Below are 9,070 nucleotides of genomic sequence, written 5' to 3' on the forward strand. Positions count from 1 at the left end.
AACCTGGCTATTGAGCTAGCCTTATCAAGCTAATGTGATGCCTGGCTATCAAGCTAACATCATTGCGATAACATTATGCGTGGCTAACGAACAAATGTGGTGCCTGGCTATCGAGCTAATGTTATGCCTGGCTATACAACTACTGTTATACCCAGCTATCGAGCTAACATTACGCCTGGCTGTCAAGCTAATGCTATAACCAGCTATAAAGCTAACATTATGCCTAGCTATATGTTATACCTGGCTATCAAGCAACTAGTATACCTAGCAATCACATGAATGTATAACCGGCTATCAAGCTATATCCAACTATCAAACCGTTACACCCAGCAATCAAACTAATGTTATGCTTAATGATTGAGCTAAATGTCATGCTAACATGGCTGGCTGGTCGGCCTATTTCGTTGTGTGGGCCACAGGAATGGTGATATTACAATCCCGACAGACATAGGCGGAAGACGATCAGATTGGAAAATAATAATTAAAATAATGAAAAAAGGGAACATTGCAGATGGATTCCATTACCAGCACTTGGCATCTCTTTCCCTGGAACATGCTAATTAAGAGCGGCTTTATCTATAGTAATACAGCTATAATTTTTCCTGGAGCCCGACTTCACGCAGCAGTGAGCAAAGGAAATGCAAATGAGTTTGGGTTGAACAGAATCTGAGCAACCCTATAAAGGAGGTTACAATAAAAATTAGAAAGCGAAGGGTCTTTTCTGTCAGGTCATGTAGGAGAACACCGTTCAAGTTGGAGATCTGTCACTCTTGACATCAGACCTGGGTAAAAATAATCACAGGCTGTAGTGTCTGGGCGCAGTGTAAATACGCATCCTTCAGGCAAGATTAAAGCCACTTCCCATCGACGTGGCGCCAGGCACCCAGGGAAACACGTATAATTTTACCGCACTCATTTCTTCCTCTCTGGGATCGTGTAAGGATTGAGTATCTGATTGGACGGCATTCCGCCTGGAACGTGATATAAGGGAAAGTGAGGTCTTTGAAAGCCTGATGCACGATTAGCAATTCTAAACATGCAGTTTATGCTCTCCCACTAACCTCACGCCCATTTGCAGATTATTTTTTTTTAATGTGGCGAGCGCAAACCTTTGGTGTTGATTCAACACGGTACTGGCAGCACCCCAAACTCGGGAATGCAAAGCCACCACTGCCACACGACATGAACCACGAGTCAGATGCTGAAAGTTTGTCCTCCGTGACCTCAAAAGGGTAGTTTGTACTGTATGTGCACCTGAAGGCACCCCGAAAGTTCCAGCTCGCCTTGTCTTTAGGCTGATCTGGCTGTCGCTACCTGAAGGACCCCTTAGGACGGATCTGAAATTACAGGTCCAGAACTACACTTTGATTACTTACATGGGAAAACACGTGGGAGTTCTGATGAAATTCATCAACAAACAAATGACAAGAAACAGCATCTGGGCGCCAAAGATCACCGGGGACTCAAGGAGGACCCCAGTGCAGCTCAGGATGCTCCACGTTAACACTATTATCATTTAAACATGTGAATTATGAAGCAAAAATAGTATGCTGAATATATGTCTAGCTTTCCTGTACTGAACTGACTTGTTTAATAACACTTTTCTTAAATTATGGATTGTTAATCAGACTAATATGTTGATTAAACATTCACTGTGTGTGCTTAGTTACTATAAACACACTGGTGTTAAATATGAATAATACAATACATAGATATTCCGTTGAGTAGTTAGTCGTCTTTAAAGTGTGAGTTTTATTGTGGATGAATGGCTGTATGTAGTCACACCTGCACCGGCTTAGAGTCTCTGCCTGGGGCAGGGGGCTGTTAGCTGCCGGCCGTAGGATGAAGGTGAAGCTCCTTATGGGATGTCAACGACGGCGGAAAGAGGAGGTAATGAGGAGGGGGTGGGGTCGCTGTGGTTCAGCTTGTCGCAAGATCCGTGAGGTTCTGGGTTATTTATGGGGATTTTTATATTTCCCACTCAAACTTCTGCTGGGAGCTGTGCGATTAGCCTGACTATATGTTGCCAAAATGAAGGAAACATTAGCAGAGCTTACTGATGACCTGTGGTATTTGGGGTACTGAGCTGATGATGTTCTATGTACCTGTCACGTTTTAGAATGACACATCACATCTGTGCACAACAGCCTTCCTTTATAAAACCTTTTCTTGACTGGTAATTTTGAGAGCTCTGAAAAATATACTCTTGCTGCCTACTGATGGCTGAGCTGAGAGAATATAATCCCAGCGAAATCCACCAGAATGTAAATGTTAAATGAAACTGTATGGATTTTTTTTTATACCGCTGATGTCTCTGTGTATGGGATGAGGATGTACCGTGAATGAACAGCAGCATGGAAAAAATATAGACAACAAAGAGCAGGAGCCACTGGTCTGTACCCTCAGCGTTTCTGAGGAAAAGGCTTTTAGAGGATTCTACACCCAATGAAGGCATTTATAAGAACAGCCGGATATGGGCATCAAAGCGGCACTTGGTGGAGTGGAATTCGGCCCGACGCAGACCACGGTCTGGTGAGATCTTCCGGGGGCAGGGCAGCATGTCCGCACATTTTCGGATTCAGGAAGCCTTTCTGGCTGCGGAGGCCAGGGCACCGGGCCTGTTTATAGCCTGGAGTCATTTTTCCAACTGTCAGCCCTGCTGGAGTCAATATGACTGGAGGCGATAGCAGTGTGAAGCCTTGAACCTCCTCGGGAGCCTCAGCGGCAGGGCAGGAGAAGCCGGATCCCTCATTCAGGCTGGCCCGGCTCATCTCCCCGCTGCCATTCCAGCCAGATGGAATTTTAAGCAGTGGGCCGGGAACCCGGGACTGATAAACATGGTGACCATGGACACCTCTTCCTTGGCAGGCTCACAAATGCATTATGTTGAATGACTTTAAACTTTACAGCAGTGGAATGGGAGAGAGAGAAGGGAAAAAAACAGAGAGGGAAATCAAATGCATTCCTCCTTCCCGGAGTCGCCGGAGCTTAATTGGAGGGACTCGGATGCAGGGGAATGATAATTTAACTGCAATAATGATTAAAGTGATCATGTCACCAGATTCTGAGCTATTAGCCCGAAGTCAACTAGCAGCATCCTGTCCCTCCCCACCCACATGCACACGCTAATGATGGTTCGTCAGAAGTTTGTTCATCTACCCAACTGGCAAAACTAGACAGACAGTTTGAACAAACAGAGTGTTCTCCTCACGACACAGAACAGTCACAAAAGGGACTATCAAACAATAATAAAGTACGCGATTTAAATAAGGAAATGACCTCAAGGGAGTAGCAAAATTTGGAACGTTGCTTAGAATATCATGGCCGATCCCGAGATCCCGATATTCAATAAAACTTGGGAAAATGCAAATGTGCTTCACGCACGTAACATCGCTGTGCAGATTTTTCAGTTCTTCAGCATGACAGGAGTGTGAATTCCCTGACTCACACAGTGAGCTTGCAGAGTCGTACTCAGACAGAGCCTTGCTTTGTCCCGATGTCACATTCCCGCGTAACAGAAGCCCTGGATTTTAGTACGAAGCTGTTGTGCCTCTGGCTCAGTGCTAAATTGGGGGGAGTATATATTCTAACTTGTACTGTGGGAGCTGTAATGAAATAAAGCACAGTATTATTACATAAGCGTAGCATAAGCACCCACATTACATCGACATTCTTCAATTTAGTATAAAACACTAGTGATGAATTCTTCTGCCAAATAAAAGGGTAGGATGAGTGAGGGGCCATCAGTGTGTGGCCTCAACAGTCTGTAACATCACCTAGCATGTCTCTGTCCACTGGGATCACCATGGTTTTGTCAATCTACAGCCAAACCTGTCTTTCACCAAAAAGGAACCCAAAAAACTAGGCATAGTGGACTAGCTATGCACTTTGCAGGGTTTTAAGAAAACCTGGCCCCAGCGGTTACCTTTGGACTCCCCCAAACTCATGCTAAAGATGCTAAAAGCAATGACATCCTGTGGCATAAATAAGAAAAATACAGGCCATTAACAAATAGGTAAAATGTGGCCAGTGCTTCACGCAGTCCGAATGGTAAAGCGCAAAAACGCTGCAGTCGGATTGAAGTGGAAAGCGATTTTTTTTCTTGGACTCTGGTGCCAAGACAATATGGCAGCCACCTTTCTGCCCAATCCTGTGCTACTTTAATGTGAGCCAAGTTACCCAGCAACTCGTCAATTCCCGTCGTGTTATCCATATCAGAATTCCATGTCTTGTTTTCTTTCTGGTTGAATCAAACAAATCCATTGGGTTTGTGAATCTGCACGACAGGCTTTTCTAGTCTCTGTGACACTCTCTGTGTCCCCCCCATCCCATCCCTTGTCTATCATCTTATTCCATTTTCCCCAAACCCCCTTCTTCCAGAACACAGTATGGGTAAGACCCAGCCACCATGCATGGTGTGATGTCTATACAATGCTTTATGAGATTGGAGCTATCAGGTTTAGACCAAGACATACAACATAACATACAGAAGTTCCTGCAGGTAGCTGTGATCTATACTAGCCCTGCAGGAGTTAACTCAGCTCCACAGGGGACCCCAAGAGGGACTGTAGCTTAGGGTCTGGTCTGAGCCCAGACCCAGGCTGGTGATTTCTGGTGCATCAAACATGATCGACCCCACACCCCTCCCAGCTTGCAAGAGGGTAATGTGATAAACTTGATGGAAGATTGGATGCCTGCCTGGCAATAAAGGATGAGCTTGTCCCAATTCTTTGGATCTGTGTGCATGAACTTAAAGCCACAGGCTTTAAACTGCAGTCCAGGGTCAGATAATCCTTGGGGTAGGTGGGGGTTAGGGGCCCTGCTCGAGGGGCCAACAGTGAAGCCACTCTGCTGACCCAGGGATTTAAACTGGTGACCTCACAGGCATAGGGTCCTAATCTGCTGAGCTACACAACACCCACTGGAATAAAATGAACAAAAAAAAAAACACAAGAGGGGTTATACATCATATGGCTTCTCTATTAGAAATATGAAAAATGTATTATCAATGAGGCGCATTACTGGCCCTGGAAAATTCTGTGCTTTCCGTCCAGGGGAGCAAACAAACAGTATTCCCTCCCAGGAAAAAAAAAAACCATGTGCACAGAGTGGGCTTTGACGGTAGGCTGATTTGGCATAATCGAAGTTCAAAGCCACGCTGTACACCACTCGCTGGAATAGCTCTTTGGTGAGCTTCCTGGGACGCCAGCCAGGTTTTTGCAAAGGATGCGCTTTTTTAACAGTATGACCCCCAAGTGTCTCCCGGCTCGTCGTTGTATTTCAGGTTTATTTTGTATAGCCAGAGCACAAAGGCTGAAATTCAGACATTCAACATTATTTAACCTGTTTCAAATGGAACTTGTAATATAGAGACAGGTTAAGCGTTTGTAAGTTTGTTTGTGTGTTGGCTGCATTGCAGAACTTATCTAACCCTGTTTAGATTCGCTGGCAAAAACATTTACCGAAATGTCTAAGCCTCCCTTTCCATTATCCAGCTGTCATGTTACCTCAACGTTAATGTAATGACCAGACGGCCACTACTCCTGTTTGTCTTCAATTACTACTGATAACTGGCAGATATTAAAATGAGCTTCTGTAACAGCAAATGAAACGGGTTTGACTCCAAGGTTCAGTTTCAAAATTTGTGATTAATTCAGTCATGTTGTAAAATGAGCCATTTTGGGCCTTGACTGTAGTATAGGAATAGTCTTTAGTTTTCTTTTTGAAAGGGTTCCAGTTTAACTAACACCGTCAAATAATTATTCACACTATCGTCAAGTCAAGAGACAGCTAATAGCAATGTCAGAACTGATCACTCTAACCAGTGGAAGATATCATTCTAGTTCATGTATTTCTCTGATTGAACGGCTGTCACAGTGTAATGGGGGATGATATCTACAAATTACAGTTTTCGTTAGAGATGTAAATCTTTCTTCAGGACTTGGGCCTTGAGAATTATTGTGATTTTTAAAAAACCGAATTATGTAGCATTATTTTAGAGGAAATCTCAGCAGCTAAAACCATTAATGAGTTGTTGACACTCTGCAAAACAGAAAAACTAAAAACCGCGTTTAAAAAATGACACCGGAATTGTTCACCCGGTACCGCGTCAGACAGGGTGTTAACAGATTTCTTTTTTTATACATTTTTTTTAAAGCATCTGTACATCTAAGTCATGTTATTGTTTTTTCTTGCATTTGGAATTCCGGTCTCCAATCCTGCCTCTGCTCCACACACCTGTTTCTCTTCCTCATCTTTCTCTCCTTCTGTCTTCTTTTTGTTTTAAATTAGGGAAACCAAGCACTGGCCAGCAAATGGTGTTTGAAAGAAGAGGGGGAAGAAAAAAAATCAAAGAAAAATCCCAGAATGCTTGCTTCCTTAGACCCGCGGAACAGTTGAACTGAGCACAGCCATCTCCTGTGAAAGGGGCTGCAAACCGTCTGAATGCAAATGAAATCCCACTCATTCCTGCAAATATTGTCTTATCCATTAGTGCGGGCTGACAAGAAAGGAGTAGGTCCGCATTGTGGCCCGGCAAGGAGAAGTCAGGGGAAGAATTCTATTCAGTCCCGGTCGAGGGGCTCGCCGCTCTTTGGTTTTGTTTGGCACCATTCAGACGCCGTAGACCGTGGTAACAAAGAGAGCTTTCAGTCTACCTCACTGTAAAAGCATGTGAAAAAAAGAAGGAGGAGTAGAGGGAGGGAAAGAGAGGGGAAAAAAGTGGACGAGGGGTTGCTGGAAAAGTCGAGGTGTAGTGCTGGGAGAGTTGGGCCGCGTGTTCCTGCCGTTGTTTTTCTTACGGCCGGAGACTGAGAAACGATGCGGAGGAAGAGGGGTACCTTCCACCTCCTCTGGCTTAACGGATCCACACCGGAACGCCTGTCGGGTTCTGAAGACGGAGCGGTCAGATTTTGGTCTGCCCTGGTTTTTACGAGTACCCTGCCCTTTTTCAAGCCAATCAAACCTGCTGATGTCGAACTTTTATAGTGTCCTGAACACAGCCCCATTTTGCCTCCGTGCTCACTGCGCTTCTAGGTTATACCTTAACTGAAAATACTTTTCCGGTGTCTGTTCTCAGGGAAAATGGGAGTAAATGGTAATCTTTACACATTTTGCCTCTCGCCTTTGTTTAATTTACCCCTCTCTAAAATTCCAAAGTCTGCCCCATTCAGCCAGTCTAAATAAACACATTCAGTCACGCTGATGTTGTTTTCTTTGCAGGCTACGCATGGAAGGTGGACCTATTGAAGCCAGTGGAAGCTCCACGAGTGCAGCTGGAGGAGATCCGGTCAATCTCGGGGGGCCCTGCACACTGTCCATGTCATCGGGATGGGCCGGGTGTGAGTGGTTTTAAAGCCCCCACCCTCGTAACAGGTGTGACCATACCCTGCTACCTTTCAGCCCACCTGCAAATAGCAGCACCCCTTGGCAAAATTTTGATGTTTTTAGGCTGTTCGGCAGCTGGCTGAAAATGTTTGACAAATAGTAAAACAACCAAATCCTTAAAAAGCCCATGGCTCTGATTTATTTTTGCCTTTTTTTTTGTCCTGCAGGGCGGCCTTGGGGCTAACCAGCTGTATAATCATGCCATTCATTTCTGTTTTATTGACAGATGTGACTTCAACAGAATACTGATGCTTCCTCGAACCTTTGGGAGATGGCGGATTCCGGGGCGTCTGCTCGCTGAATTCAGTGGCTTTCAGAGGCGATCTCGCAAAGGATGGAACATGCCGGGGTTTTCTTCAAATGAGCATTTCATTTGGAGGCCAGCGTTTTGAGAGGGGACCCAACATAAAAGGAAAAATCAATTCAGGGACGCCGAACCATCCTTGAAGGAAAAAGCCACACCACCAGCCTGCCCATCTGAATTCAGTGCAGACACATTCCACTTACTCAAATGTTTAAAAAGGCACTGAATTAAGTATTAGGACAAACTTTGCAGAAAAATGTAAGGACAAAAACAACAAACTAAAGTGTCTGTGTCGAACCCTGAAAATCTTTATTTTTGCAGTTTTAATTTGTTTTTTGTAATTTTTCATTTGAATTTTTCCGGAAGCACACTACACTGGTGTCAGATTGACCAGAATTCCCATAATGCAATGGGATGATTGATGGCCATCACTTAATCACCGGGCAGGACAATGTGTAAACCAGTGTTAGGAGCCCGTGGCTTGCGAGCCGAGGGCTGTTTTTCCTATACGTGCTCCCCTGACCTGTCAGCTATGTATGAAATAGCAGCACGGAGGCCAGTCGTGCAGAGGCCGCACCAAAACAGAGGGCCAGATGTGCCCCGGGGTGAGCATTCAGCCGGCTGTCGTGTCCGAATGCGGACGGGAGCAGAGACGGTCCCAAGGTAACCCCAGGTAAACAAACCAGAAAAGTAAAAAGGAGAAAAGGTGGTGAGAGATACAATGGCATGGTTGGCTGCGTAATTTTAGCCGGTTTATCTTCTTTACACAGTCAGGATGACACATTAAACTCTACTTTCAATCATGTTAACATCTAAAAATTATTATAATAATGTTTTACAATGAGACATTTGCAATCATACATAAGAGTAAAAACCTATTTCAGTATCCATAAGGAGTTGAACAGATTTTGGCCAGATTATAAAAAAATGTCACCTAAAGCTGCTCCATCCAGAAAGAAACACAAAATCAACAGACCTCATGTTTAATTAGTAATACAGAACATAAATGAAGCTTGCTGGTGTTCTCACTGTAGATGTTTATATAAATGTAGCAGGTCTCTGCATTGTGGTTAGACGGGAGCACACTGTCATAGCAGTGCAGCATTTGCCGTTATTGTGTTTTTACAGCTACAGCATTGCTGCTTGTAGTGTTCGCATACCGTATATGTCCCCTGTGAGCTCTCCGGACGACTGCTCTCAGCGACCGGTGCCTTTCAGCAGAAATGCAAGAGAAAAGCAGATCAAGTCAGAGGCACTAGGAGGACGATGGAAAATCGGGCCTCAGCAGGTCCTGGGGAGTCGGGTTTCTGTCTCAGCTGGCCGTTCGGAACGCATGGGGGTGCCGGGGTGCTGATGCGCAGCTAAGGTAAGAGCAGGATC

General features: G+C 44.8%; 1 long non-coding RNA gene across 1 annotated transcript; it reads left to right on the plus strand.

Annotated features, from left to right (window-relative positions):
• The first annotated feature begins 6,760 nt into the window (after positions 1-6,760).
• Positions 6,761-8,534, plus strand: LOC111840832 (uncharacterized). Its single transcript, XR_002837520.2, has 3 exons — positions 6,761-7,096; positions 7,222-7,374; positions 7,613-8,534. It is a non-coding gene; the product is annotated as an uncharacterized lncRNA (long non-coding RNA).
• Positions 8,535-9,070: the final 536 nt, after the last annotated feature.

The sequence above is a fragment of the Paramormyrops kingsleyae genome, chromosome 1 (assembly GCF_048594095.1).
Source record: "Paramormyrops kingsleyae isolate MSU_618 chromosome 1, PKINGS_0.4, whole genome shotgun sequence".
NCBI classification, from domain to species: Eukaryota; Metazoa; Chordata; class Actinopteri; order Osteoglossiformes; family Mormyridae; genus Paramormyrops; species Paramormyrops kingsleyae.